Source organism: Hippopotamus amphibius, chromosome 6 (genome assembly GCF_030028045.1).
Source record: "Hippopotamus amphibius kiboko isolate mHipAmp2 chromosome 6, mHipAmp2.hap2, whole genome shotgun sequence".
In the NCBI taxonomy this organism is placed as follows: domain Eukaryota; kingdom Metazoa; phylum Chordata; class Mammalia; order Artiodactyla; family Hippopotamidae; genus Hippopotamus; species Hippopotamus amphibius.
In genome coordinates, this window is record NC_080191.1 from 139,158,084 (window position 1) to 139,173,169 (window position 15,086).

Genomic DNA, 15,086 nt, shown 5'->3' on the forward strand with positions numbered 1-15,086 from the left:
CCCACAAGTGTGTGTGTCTGCATGTGTGTCTGTGTGTGCTGTGACAAAGCTCATGGTTCACCTACCTGCCCAAGGGGGTAGCAACTGTCCTGCTGGCTGCCCAGCTGGCTGCCCAGCTTCCCTGACCCTCTCTGAAACTGCTCTTGGGCTTGAAAAGGGGCTGAGCACTTGCTCCCCCCACCAAGGATGGACCAAGTCCCCCACCTCCAGAGCAAGGAGGCCCCCTCAGCCTTATGTTTACAGCCACTGATGTGTCTGAGAAGCCTGTGGTCATTTTTATGTCCCTCCCTAAACTGAGAACCCCTGGGGGCACTGTGAAACTCCTCTTCCCTGTGTTCCCCCAGAGCCATGGCCCAGGGGCAGGATAGAGCATATGTGTCCTTAGGGAATGAGGGAACTAGCTCTGCCCCTCTGAGACCATAAAAACTGCCCTTTCTCAAAAAAAAAAGAAAAAAAAGAAAAAAAAAGCAATAAATTCAGAAAACCCAAAAAGAAAGAAACTCAAGCATAATATAAAAGAAAAGCATCAAACCACAAAAAGAAAAACAAAAAGGAGAAATGAACAAAAAAGAGCTACAAAATCGACTGGAAAACAAGGTGTAAAATGGCAATAAGTACGTACTTATCAATAATTACTTTAAATGTCAATGGACTAAATGCTCTGATCAAAAGGCATAGAGTGGCAGATTAGATAAAAAATATGAACCTACAATATGCTGCTTCCAAGAAACTCACTTTAAAGTAAAAGACACATACAGATTGAAAGTGAGGGGATGGAAGAAGATATCTCATGCAAATAGAAACGACAAGAAAGCAAGGGTAGCAGTACTCATATCAGACAAAATATACTTTAAAATAAAGACCATAAAGAAAGACACAGACTTTTCTGGCAAGCGGCCTGAGGTGACCTCTAAAAATGGTTCGCTATTCACTTGACCCAGAAAACCCCGCAAAGTTATGCAAGTCAAGAGGTTCAAATCTTCGCATTCACTTTAAGAACACTCGTGAAACTGCCCAGGCCATTAAGGGTATGCATATCCGAAAAGCCACCAAGTATCTGAAGGATGTCACTTTAAAGAAACAATGTGTGCCATTCCGTCATTACAATGGTGGAGTTGGTAGGTGTGCCCAGGCCAAACAGTGGGGCTGGACACAGGGTCAGTGGCCCAAAAAGAGTGCTGAATTTTTACTGCACATGCTCAAAAATGCAGAGAGTAATGCTGAACTTAAGGGCTTAGATGTAGATTCTCTGGTCATTGAGCACATCCAGGTGAACAAAGCCCCCAAGATGTGGTGAAGACTTACAGAGCTCATGGTCGGATTAACCCATACATGAGCTCTCCCTGCCACATTGAGATGATTCTTACTGAGAAAGAACAGATTGTTCCTAAACCAGAAGAGTAGGTTGCACAGAAGAAAAAGATATCCCAGAAGAAACTGAAGAAACAGAAACTTATGGCCCCGGGAATAAATGCCACAAAAAATAAATGCAAATTAAAAAAAAAAAAAAGAAAGACACAGAATGACACTGTATTTAATGATAAAAGAATCAATACAAGAAGAGGATATTATGCTTGTTACCGTATATGCACTGAATATAGGAGCACCTAAATATATTAAAAAATATATAAACAGTAATACAATAATAGAAGGAGACTTTAACACCCTGCTGACATCAATGGACAGATCTTCCAAAGAGAAAATCAGCAAGGCAACAGAGATCCAAAATGACACAATGGACCAGGTGGACTTAATTGATATCTGCAGAACAGTACATCCAAAAAACAAAAATACACATTCTTTTCAAGTGTGCATGGAACATTCTTTAGGATGGACCACACAGTAAGTCGCAAAATAATCATCAACAAATTTAAGAGGATAGAAATTACTTTAAGCATCTTTTCTGACCACAATGGTATGAAACTAGAAATCAACCAGAGAAATAAAAATGGGGAAAAAAATTATGACATGGAAGCTAAACAACATGCTACTAAAAAAACCAATGCATCAATGATGAAATCAAAGAGGAAATCAGAAAATACCTCAAGGCAAATGAAAATGAAATTACAACGTTAACAAAGTCAATGGGATGCAGCAAAAGCAGTTCTAAGAAGGAAGTTCATAGTGATAGAGGCCTTCTTCAAGAAATGAGGAAAAATCTCAAATAAACAACCTAACCTACCACCCAAAATAAATTAGAAAAAGAGCAAAACTCTAAGTCAGCAGAAGGAAGGAAATTATAAAGATCAGTGGAAATAGAGTTAAAAAAAATAGAAAAGATCAATGAAACCAAGAGCTGATTTTTTGAAAAGATAAAATTCAACAGACCTCTAGCCAGGCTCACCTAGAAGAGAGAGGGGACACAAGTAAACAAAATAAGAAAGGAAAGAGGAGAAGTAACAAACCATACTGCAGAAATAGAAACAGTCATAGGAGAATACTAGGGATAGTTATATGCCAACAAATTGGACAACCTAGAAGAAATGGACAAGTTTGTAGAAATATATAGCCTGGCAAAACTGAGTCAAGGAGAAACAGATAGTTTGAACAGACCAATCAGTAGAAGTGAAGTAGAATCTGTAATAATAATAATAATAATAATAATAATAATAATAATAATAATAATAAAAACTCCCTACAAAGTCCAGGACTGGATGGTTTCACTCAGGAATTCTACTAAACATACAAAGAAGAACTTACACCCATCCTTCTCAAACTATTCCAGAAGACTGAAGAGGAGGGAACACTCCCAAAGACATTCTGTGAAGCCATCAGCCACCCTGAAACAAAAACTAGAAAAAGACACTGCAAAGAAAGAAAATTGCAGGCCAATCTTTGGTGAATATACATGCAAAAATCCTCAAAATATTAGCAAACTAAATCCAACAATACATTAAAAGGATTGTACACCATAATCAAGTTGGATTCATTCCAGGGTCACAAGGATGGTTCAACATATGCAAATCAACCAATGTGATTATATCACATTAACAAGAGACAAGACAAAATCCACATGATCATCTAAATAGACACAGAAAAAGCATTTGACAAAATTCAACATCCATTCATGATTTAAACAAACAAACAAACAGCTCTCACCAAAGCGGGTATAGAGGGAACATATGTCACTGTAATAAAAGCCATTTATGATAAACCCACTGCCAACATAAGAGTGGTGAAAAGCTGAAAGACTTTGTGTTGAATTCTGGAATAAGACAAGGATGTGTACTCTCATCACTTCTGTTCAATGTAGTATTAGAAGTCCTAGCCACAGCAATCAGATAAGAAAAGCAATAAAAGATATCCAAATTGGAAGGGAAGAGGTAAAACTGTCACTATTTACAGATAACATGATACTCTATATAAAGAACACTAAAGGTTCCACACAAAAACTATTAGAATAAATGAATTCGTCAAGGTAGCAGGATACATGATTAATAAACAGAAATCTGTTGCATTTTTATACTAACAATGAAATAGCAGAAAGAGAAAGTTTTTAAAAATCCCATTTAAAATAATGTCAAAAAAATAAATTACCTAGGAATAAACTTAACCATGGTGGTGAAAGACGTATATGCTGAAAACTGTAAGACATTGATAAAGAAAACCGAAGATGATTCAAAGAAATGGAAAGATACCCCATGCTCTTGGACTGGAAGAATTAATATTGTTAAAATGGCCATACCAACAAAATCCATCTACAGATTTAATACAATCCTTATCAAATTACCCATGACATTTTTCACAGAACTAGAACAAATAATCATAAAGTTTATGTAGAACTGCTTTTAAAAGACCCAGAATTATCAAAGCAATCCTGAGGGAAAAGAACAAAGCTGGAGGCATAATCCTTCCAGTTTTCAAACAATACTAAAAAGTTACAGTAGTCATTACAAAGTTACAAAACAGCATGGTATTGGCACAAAAACAGACATACAGATCAACAGAATAGAATTGAAAGCTGAGGAATAAACCCACACATCTACAGTCAATTAATCTACAGCAGAGGAGGCAAGAATATACAGTGGAGAAAAGTCTCTTTAGCAAGTGCTGTTGGGAAAGCTAGACAACTACATGTAAAGAATGAGATTAGAACACCCCCTCAGACGATATACAAAAATAAACTCAAAATGGTTAAAGACCTAAATATGAGACATGACACTGTAAAACTCCTAGAAGAGAACATAGGGAAAACTCTTGGACATAAATTGCATCAATATTTTCTTAAGTCAGTCTCCCAAGGCAAAAAATATAAAAGCAAAAATAAACAAATGGGATCTAATCAAACTTAAAAGCTTTTACACAGCAAAGGAAAGCATCAACAAAACAAAAAGCTAACCTATAGAACGGGAGAAAAGATGAGCAAACAATGCGACCAACAGTGGGTTAATCTCCAAAATATACAAGCAGCTCATACAACTCAATATCAAAAAACAAACAACCCAATTAAAAAATGGGCAAAAGATGTAAATAGACATTTCTCCAAATAAGATGTATGGATGGCCAACAGGCACATGAAAAGATGTTCAGCATTGCTAATTATTAGAGAAATGCGCATTAAAACCACAAAATCACCTCAAGCCTGTCAGAATGACTGTCATCAAAAAGTCTACAAATAATAAATGCTGGAGAGGGTATGGAGAAAAGAGAACCCTCCTACTGTTGGTGGGAATATAACTTGCTGAAGCCACTATGGAAAACATTATGTGAGTTCCTTTAAAAACTAAAAATAGAGCTACCATATGATCTAGCAATCCCTCTGGGGTATATATTTGAAAAACTGCAATTTGAAAATACACATGCACCCCAATGTTCACAGCAGCACTATTTACAATAGCCAAGACATGGAAGCAACCTAAATGTCCATAGACAGATGAATGGATAAAGATGTGGTACATATATATGATGGAATATTACTCAGCCATTAAAAAGAATATAATGTTGCCATTTTTGGCAACATAGATAGACCTTAAGAATACCATACTAAGTTTAGTAAGTCAGAGAAAGACAAATATGATATCATTTATATGTGGAATCTAAAAAATACGAATGAATCTACATACAAAACAAACTCATAGAAAACAAACATGGTTATCAAAGGGAAAAGGGGGAGATAAATTAGGAGAATGGGATTGACAGATACAAACTACTATATATAAAACAGGTGAGCAATAAGGATTTACTGAATAGCAAGGGGAACTATATTCAATATCTTATAATAACCCATGGTGGAGAATAATCTGAAAATATATATTTAACTGAATTATTTTACTATATACCTGAAACTAACACAATATTGTAAATCAACTGTACTTCAGTTTCTTAAATGATGAAGAAGAAATGGTTTAGAGGGTAAATTTTTATGTTTTTTACAATTAAAGTTTTAAAACAAAATTTAAGTAAACATTGAAGAATGCTGAAGGTGAAGTGGAAGAAAAGATTTTTTTAAACAATTGGTTTTCCTTCAAATCCCATTTTTCTTCACCCTGGTGCTTGAAGCTTTTATGCCATATAATACCTTCTGAAATCCTACCCTCTCCAGTGTGACTCCTTCCCTTTCGCCATTAGGAAAATGTGCCACTTTTAATTGCTTCTCTTACCATCCCAGTCATTCTGTCATTTAATATTTATTGAGCACATGCTATGTGCTAGGTTTTGTTTAGACAGGGATTTAACAGTATAAGAACAAAATCCTTACTCCCATAGACATATTCTAATGGGGAGAGACAGATAATAGACAAGTAAATACATAGTATGTCAGATGGTGTTAAGGGCTCCAGAGAAAAGAAGATTGTAGGGGATGGGGGAGGGAGGAATGCCAGGGCATAAAAGGAGTGCTATTCTATATAGTGTAATCGCAGGAAGCCTCATGTAGAAGATATTTGAGCAGAAATATTTGAAAATGAAGGAAGGTGAATGGTGGATATCTGGGGGAAGACTCTTCCATGTAAAGGGACTATCCAAGGTAAAGGCCCAGAGGCAGAAGCAGCTTAATTTCTTTGGAGAAGAGCTTGAGGAGAGTGAGTAACGGGGAGTGAGGTGGAATAGGAGATTAGCTCAGGGAAGTAGTTGGGGGCAGGGTATTCGTGGGCCATTATATAGACCTTGTTTTCACTATGATGAGATGGGAGCCATTGGAAAATGCTGAGCAAGAGAGTCTCTCTGGCAGCAGATAGTAGACTGTAGGAGGGAGAAGAGGGAATCAGGGAAGCAAGTCAGGAGGGAAATGAAGGTGGCTGAGACCACTGGTAGCAACGGAGGTGTGAGATCTGGGTCCCTTGTCAAGGTGGAGCCAGTGGGGATTCTAATGGATGGAATGGGAAGTGAGAGAGAAGGAAGAGTCTAGGATGACACCAAGTAGTTTGGCTCAAGCTGCTGTGTACCGAGTTACTGTGTACTGAGGCAGGGAATAATACTGCAAGAGGAACACATTTGCTGGGATAATATCAGGACATTAGTCTTGGAGGTGTTAAGTCTGAGATGCTAAGTTAGATCAGGTAGGTAGTTGAATATATGAATGGAGAGATCAGGGCTGGAAATAAAAGTTTGGAAATCATCTGCAAATAGATGGTATTTAACAGTGTTAGAGATGAGACCAGCTAGGGAGTAAGTGTAATTGAGGAAGAGTTCTGTGGACGTGAGCCCTAGGGTGCCCACTTCAACATGGGGAAATGAAGAAGTTGCAGGGCCTGAGTAGCAGCCAGTGAAGGGGGAGAATGTCCTAGAAAATATCCTTTTGCAAGTGACTCTTTGATTAGTCAATGCTAATAGGAATTTCTTCAGTGTTTTATCAGTCGCTGGGTACCTGGGTTGTGTTGATGAATGGTTAGTTTGTCCATAGTGTTGTCCCCATAGGTGGTTTTAATCCCCCCCCCTTTTTTTTAGAATGAAACATTTATTATTATGTAAGCTTACATATGGAAAGTTAAGATAAATTTACTCAGAATTTAAAAAACATGTGACTACATGGTACCCATACAAATTAGAGATGCAGTGTTTGTTTTTTTCAGTCATCTGCAAATCGACCTTCTACATCATCTCAGTGAAAATAACGTTTTGAAATCTCAGTCTGACCAGATTTGTTGCCTAACCCCTCTTCTCATTCATCTCCCACCCTCCAAAGTCAATACCGCCTTTCTGCAGCTTCTTAAAATGCAGTGTAAGAACCTATTGATTTCACTCATTCCACCTTCCTCACTTGCCTCTGTCCACAAATTAGTCTGAGTCAGAAAAGGTGGTGAGATAAAAAGGCTATATATAGACTGTCTTTTTCTGTTCTTGCCCACAGCTTTTTTTTTCTTTTAAACTAGAAAGTCACAAAAAGCAAAGCTAAAAACCAGCTGCAAGCTATATGTCCTGCTGAATGCTTTGTACTTTAAAAGCAAACATTTTGGCTTGCTGCACCCTTTTAGTTACACGCAGGAAGCAATGCTTGCCAGGATTTACCTTTCCCTGAAAATTCAATTACACAAGATATTCAAATTTAGTGTATCACTTAACAGAATTTTTCTCACATCAACCCCCAAATGTTAAATACCCATGTTGTTTTATGCTCCAGATTCTCAAACTTAGGGAATTGATGTCATTGGCTCACAAAGCCAAACAACTCACTTCCTTTTTCCAAGTCAAGATTTTTAATAGTAGTAGAAAGTAAGAGAGTAGGATAAGCACTAACTGTTCAGATTATCTCTGTTGTTGCCTTCATCTCCTTGCTGGGGATGTCTGGGAGTTATAATGAATATAATTAATATAATGAATAACTGAATTCTACTAGGCTTGGAGCAAAATAAGTATGCCTGAGTTTCCCTGGTGCGTTGTGCTGGCAACTCCACGTCCATGTATAAGGAGCTGGCATAGAAGAAGCTGCTCCCTGGGGAGCGGTCACAGTTGTAAACCAAGGAGCAATAAGTCTAGGTGTGTGTGCTGTGTGGAAGATGGTGGAGAGAGGAGCAAAGGGGGAGTGAATGGGGAAAATCGTTAGTGGATCCTCTACCCGCCACACTCATACACACCAAAAGCATTATAATATAATCATGCACTATATTGGGTCTACTTTCCAGGTTTTAGCAGTTTGAGCCTAGAATCCCACTGCAGACCCAGGCTCATTTTTGAGGTAATGCGGGTGATCCTTCTTTCACTTCAGTGCTTCCAAACTCGCTGGAAAACTAAGTGGGTGTTTATGGGGTACCTCAGTGAAGTCAGCAGTGGACTGAAATATGGTTGTGCCATTGATATGTGCAAGTTCTTCATAAAGCCTCTGTGCCAGGGCCTGGAGATAATGCAGTTACAGTAAAAGCAATTTGTCAAATGTGATCTGAAACCCTAAGGGGGATTTTCCAGCAGATGTGTTCTATTAATGCTGGCGCTGACTGATCAGAAGATGCGAGTGGCATCTCTAAACTGGTCATTATTTATATCCTTGAGCTGCATTCACTAATTAAATCCCCCGAGTTAGCTCTAACACCCACCACCTGGGACCTGTCTCCACATGAAGGCTTTCTTGTGGCACGCAGCTGAGCCCAGTCTGGATCCTTCCGTTTCATGTCAGAGTAAATATTTAGCTCCAATTCTTTTTGTCCAACTGGATTCAGTGATTCTCTTATTGGTTTGCTTTATTTCTTCAGCAAGAATCAGTTTACCAAGCTAGCTGCTATTTGGACTGGCTAATTAAAACCTGCTCAGTGTGTGTACAGACAGCATCCAAGCCAAACACTGCCCTGCATAGAACTTGAATGCCACTTTTATTCATTAGAACAGATGGGTATTGTGAGTTACCCCTGGCCAATCTGAGCCCAGTGTTTGCCTTTTATTGCATGCCCTTGTGAAAGTATATCCCCACTTGGAAAGAGGAGTGCCCAGGATTTCCAGTCTTAGGGGAATCCTATGGAAGGGACTGTCCTGGTTTTAACTTTGTGGTTGGCCAGGTCAACAAGAGATGTGGCTATATCTCCAATGACATCTTTCCTCCTGAGGCGCTTTGGAATTAACCTTTTATATGTGTTTATCAAGGTTTCATGCAAAGTGGATACCCAGTTATGGAAACTTTCCCAATGCTGTAATTTTTTGGGGGGCATTCTAGCAGCTAATTAAAAACATAGACCATAGACCGTGACCACAAGGTACATACACACACACACACACACACACACACACACACACACACACACACATATATGGTCTCAGTTAACTGCATTTGACTATGATCTCTATCAACATCAAACTTATATTCACTTAGGCAGTATTGTGTGGTGCTGTATTCTGGAAGAGACTCATCATATTCCCCTAAAGAACTACCAGTCTTTTTGTCTTTTCCAGAAAACTCTAATTTTAAAAGATACATGCACTCCAGTGTTCATAGCAGCACTATTTACAGTAGCCAAGACATGGAAGCATCCTAAGTAAGTATCCATCAACAAATGAATGGATAAAGAAGTGGTGTGTGTGTTTATAAACATATATATATATACACACACAATGGCAGCAACAGGGATGGACCTAGAGATTATCATATTAAGTGAAGTAAGTCAGAAAAAGGCAAATATTACATGATATCACTTATATGTGGAATCTAAAAAATAGTAGAAATGAACTTATTTACAAAAACAGAAACAGACTCACAGACATAGAAAACAAACTTAAGGTTACCAAAGGGGAAATGGGGGAGAGGGATAAATTGGGAGTATGGGATTAACAGATGCACACTACTATATATAAAATAAACAACAGGGGTTTATTATATAGCATATGGAACTATAGTCAATATCTTGTAATAAACTATAATAGAAAAGAATCAAAAAAACATATATGTATGTGTATATATATATACACACATTATGTGTGTATATATATATATAGTTTTATATATATATAAAACCAAATCACTGTGCTGTACACCTGAAACTAACAGTGTTGTAAATCAACTATACTTCAATGAAAAGAATGATAAATATGTATATTTTACCACACACAAAAAAAACTGTCTTGTGAATGAAACAGCTATGCAAACAAATAATTCAACTACAATGTAATAAACTCTCTCTCAGATTTCTAAATGAGGCACATGAGTGGATGATGATGTCCTAACCAAGATGCAGAACCTTGAAGCAGGAACAGGTTGCAGGAGGGGTTAGAGGGAGAGAGATGTTAATTTGGGTTTTAGGTGCTCACAGGGCATCCAGGTTGTACTGTCTGGTGGGCAGTTTTAAATAGCGCTTAGGAAACACATGAAGGACTGCTTCTTGCAGGAAACTATTATTTCATCATGTCCCTGTCAGAGAAGTGAGGCATAGTACAAGTAGGTTTTGGTAGGAGAGAGAAAGGGTTGAGTGTGAAGGACGCAGTGATAAGACACCAGGTTAGGGAATGGGAAGCTTGTCGAGAGCAGCTTTGCTAATTCTCAATTTTATTTAGAGTGGGCCCTGATTACAACGATATGTCCATGATTTGGAAACTTTCTGAAGGGTTAACTGGTGAATGAATCTTTAAGAGTACAGTTCATGCCCATGGATTAAGTATTCATTTGGAGGAGAAGAGTCTGTTTCCCAGTTTCTTAGAAGATGATGTTTGGAATGTTGTCTGAACCAAACACAATTCACGTTTTTCTTTTTATGCTTGTCTTGCCAGATCATGAAAGAACCAGTTTAAAATATTTTAGCTGGTATTTCTATCTGCCAATGAATAGATTTATGGGCTATGTCATTATTTTTAAAGTAGAACTATGAGTAGAGGTAGCTTCATAGCTTTCGTTTTTGCATGTGACGCCTGAGAAGGAGGGAGTTGAGGGTGTGTCTCCATCTTCCTCAGGGAACATGGCAAAACTCTCCCCCAAATGATCCCAAGTTAAAGAACACTGGAATCAATGCCATGGTGAAAATTAAAGAGAAAAGGGAACATCACAGAATACAATATACAGCAAATTGTCAGAACTCTAAGGAATTTGAGGGAGATTAGCTATAGAACAGGCTTACAATTTTCTTTTTCGTCCAATTATGGAGTCTGAGCATCTTGACTCAACTTATTCTGATTGGCTCTTCAGTAGCATTTTCATTTCTTCACCAATTTTCCTAGTCTCCAAAGACCTTCAAGGTCCTAGCACGCAGCTTAATGAACTGCCTACATTTGGGTGTTTTATTGAAAGCCCACTGGGTTCCATCTTCATAAGTAAATGCCAGCCTCAGAAGTAAAGTGCCCATTATGCCTGTTGTGTAACAGTTTTACTAAGCTCAGAATTGTGATGGGAAGTTGAAAACATTTCAGTGGTCCAAGTAATTAGCTCATTTAAATCCTCTGCCATGTCCCATTTTGTCCTTGGTGCAAAGGTGCCAGCCTGTCTTTAGAAGAATAAATGGGGTCTATCCTGACATTATTTAATTCAGCTATCAATCTTAAAAGACACTGAGCAGATTATAAACCAAATTAAATTTGCATGTAGACTGCGTGTGAATGTATTTGCTTCCTCATAGATTAAGCGCTGGCAAGCCTGTTTTCTACAGCAGGAAGGACCGTCCTTATAGAAGAATGCTCCATGGCAAATCGCAAATACAGGATTTGCATTTACACGTAAAAGACCATGACGAGTCAATTTAAAAAAGCGCTCTTTTCATTTTACAAGTAAATTGGCTCTAAACAAGAATTTTTCAAGTAGAAATCTTCAAATGTATTTTGTTTCTTCAACAATAATAATATCAAGTGGTTTTCATTGCTTCTCTCATTTTTCTGTTAACATGAAAGATAGCATAGATATTTTTATAAACAAAATTCCAATATTTGGGTTTCTTTATTATTTGGATTTAAAATACCATATTATGTAAAGTGTCAAACCATAGTTAATAACAGAGTAATTAGTTTAGGATTAGATTTAATTAGCATTTTAATGGACTTGAATTATAACTTTTTAAAAAGGAAGTTTGTAGAATTTCAGGAGTGTGGATATTTTTCTTGTAGTGTAAATATTTATTACACACTGCCTGTTACTATAAAACTGATATAAAATTTAAATCCAAGAATAATGTTTCTTAGAAAATACAACTTAATGATTGGAAAAAAATTAACAAAGAATCTTACTACTCTAGGAAGCTGATGACAAGAGAATCAAAGCAGAGCTGCACATTTTCAATGTATGTACCTTGGGACCCAAGTGTCCTAGGGAAAACATTTGGGGTATGTTTCTACTTGGGAGCCACCATCCACAGTACATTAAAGGCTCTATAAAGACTGAGAGTTTACTGTTTTAACCTGATAAGCTGGTTTTCCCAAACTTACTAAAGCATGAACCCTTTTAGTGAATAACCTCTATTTACATAAAGCTGAACTGATACTGTGTGGAAACCACTTTGGAAAACACTGGAGTGTAGGATAAGGTTATTTGCTGAATTTATTTGATCGATTATCAACTTTAGATAATACTGTACCACGACGGTGAGTCAGAAATTATCTGCACTCTGGCTGTAGAATTTATAGAAGTTTTAATATAACCAGTGTGCGAATAATTTTTGATTCACCCTCATATTCTCAATCCAAATTCAGACATTTTTGCTATTTCAGAGTTTTTTTTAAAACTACTAAGATAAATTCTGGGTACTTTTTGGCGAGGTCAGTAGCTGATTTTTATATATTACAAACCTGGAAATTCATTCAGAAGTAAAACAGAATCAAAACACTGTTAGAAAGAGTTTTGTGTATAGAACAAATTCACAAATAAACTTGAGTAGTTTGTGTTATTTGCCATACTGTATCATCATTCAATCTGCTCATATTTGCTGAGCATCTATTGCGTGATGTATGTCCACCAGGATCACAATAAGACATTAATGAGATAATATGTCATAAGGCAAGTTGGCCTTAACTTCTAAAATCTTAAGCCAAGCTAACTGTAAAATGTTGTGGTCAACCTAGAAAAGACAAGATATCTTATAACTCAAGTTTATACTCAGAAGTATTCTAGCACTTCAAAATATTTGAACAGGTACTTAAGTCTTGAACTCTTATGTAGTCAAATTTGTTCTTAATTTCTTCAGTGGGACATTTAATACTTTTTTTCCTTTTAAAGTTTATGAACAATTGAGAAATAAAACAAAGGAGACAATCAAGTAGCAATCAAAATAACAGCTTCATTTTGGTAAAGCTGATTGAGGAACTTGATTTTAACATGACCAGGCATTTCAGAGAAGACGAAATAGAAATATCTCTCTAAAAGATGCTCAGCCTCATTACTGATTAAGCAAATGTAAATTAAAACCACCATGAGGTACCATTTTATCCACATCAGATTAGCAACACTTAAAAAGCTGACAATATAAAATGTTGCAAAAGATATGGAGCAACAAGAATAGAGCATGTGATTTGGTAGAAGCACTTTGGAAAAGAATTTGGCACTATTTATTTAGCAAAGTTGAAACTGGGTACCACAGGTCCATCTCTGGGTTTGGAGATCCATCTAGGTCTAGATCCATCTCTGGGTTTGTTTCTTAGAGAAATGTATATATTTGTATCAGAAGACATGTGCAAGAATATTTGTAGTCACTTGCTTATAATTAGAAAAGAAAAACTGGAAACAAAAATACACATCACCAGGAAAATGGATACATAAAATATGGTACATGCAAGGAAGGGAATGCAGTAAATCAGTGAAAATGAATGGATTACAGCTACATATGTCAACATGGGTAAATTTCAAGAATATAATATTAGATGAAAAAAACAAGTTGAAGAAGAATATGTAAAGAAGGGGTCTATTTTTGAGAAGTTGAAACATGGCTGAGCCACACAACGTATTGCTTAGAGAGCCATCCCTGTGTGATTAAACTGTAATGAAAAGCAAGGGAATCGGAAACACTAACTTCAGGGTGGGAGGGAGCAGGAGGTGATCAGGGAAGGGCATACTAAAGGCTTCCCAGTCGCTCCAGCATGCAGCCTTCGTGCACGCTGCACTGGTTTTGTAGGGGATTTAGATTGCCTTTGGCTATAGTGGTGCTTAATTGATATTTTTGTTAGATCTGAGTATCCTTGGTAAGAAAAAGAAAAGGATTTGCTTTTGTTGGTGTTAAGAGAGGAAATTCAAGCTCCACAACCTCCAGGCAACTGCCCAAAGTCCCGTCATTCTGGTATCTCATTTACCTATAATTCTTCCATGAATAAGTTTGTGGATTCCTGGCCCACAATAGGGGAAATACTCTTTAATGACTAACAATAAAATCTGAAACGCAAGGGAAACATCCGTACCTTTTTCTATTAAGTGATGAATGAGTCAGCCCTCCTTTGGCATTTGCCAGAACCTCCTGTGGTAGTCAGAACTCTGAGACAGTCCCAAGATTCCAGCACCCTGGTGCACACACCCTGTATAATTCCCTCCCCTTGAGTGTGGGGGGAACGTGCACATATGCTGGGCTAGTGGCTCCCTTTCTGGGTTATATGAGCAAGGAGATGGGGCAGTCACCCCAAGATGATATTATGTTACATAGGACTACGACTCCTGCTGGCCTTGAAGCTACCGTGTAGTAAGAGGCCCATGTGACTGAGAACTAAGGGTGCCCTCTAGGAGCTGAGAGGGACTCCACCCTCACCCTGCCAACAGCCACCAATAAAATGAGAACCTCAGTCCTAATAACGTCAAGTCCTGGGTTCTGCCAACAACCTGAATGAGCTTGGAGAGGACACCAAGGTCCAGATGAGAACCACAGTTCTGTTGATACCTTGGCTGCACCTTGGGAGATTCTGAGCAGAGGACCCAGTAGAGCTGTGGCCAGACTCCTGGGACCCAAATGATTTGTGCAATAATAAATTTGTGTTGTTTTAAGCTGCTGAATTTGCAATAAGTTCTTACACAGCAAGGGAAAATGATTATACCCCCTATTATTGAATGTAATACCCCCTATTATTGCAAAAGCCTGGCTGCCAATCTATTTTGGCCCTCCTTTCTTTCCTTTCCTCACATTTCCATAGAGTTATCAGTTTCTGGGTCCAAGCTAGAGCTGATATCCTCTTTCATCATGGAAAAGAAAAAAGGATGCCACAGTTTAAAAACTATACTCCGGACATCCTCCCTCCCTCTCTCCCCAAAAGACACCCTCATCATGTGCCAGAGACAG

At 37.8% G+C, this 15,086-nt stretch overlaps 1 protein-coding gene and 1 pseudogene across 1 annotated transcript in view; both read left to right on the plus strand.

The window, feature by feature from the left end:
• PPM1L (protein phosphatase, Mg2+/Mn2+ dependent 1L) overlaps positions 1-15,086 on the plus strand; it is a 295,093-nt gene that overhangs the window by 235,039 nt on the left and 44,968 nt on the right. The gene's annotated exons all lie outside the window — the stretch shown is intronic.
• Positions 912-1,479, plus strand: LOC130855752 (60S ribosomal protein L17-like; annotated as a pseudogene).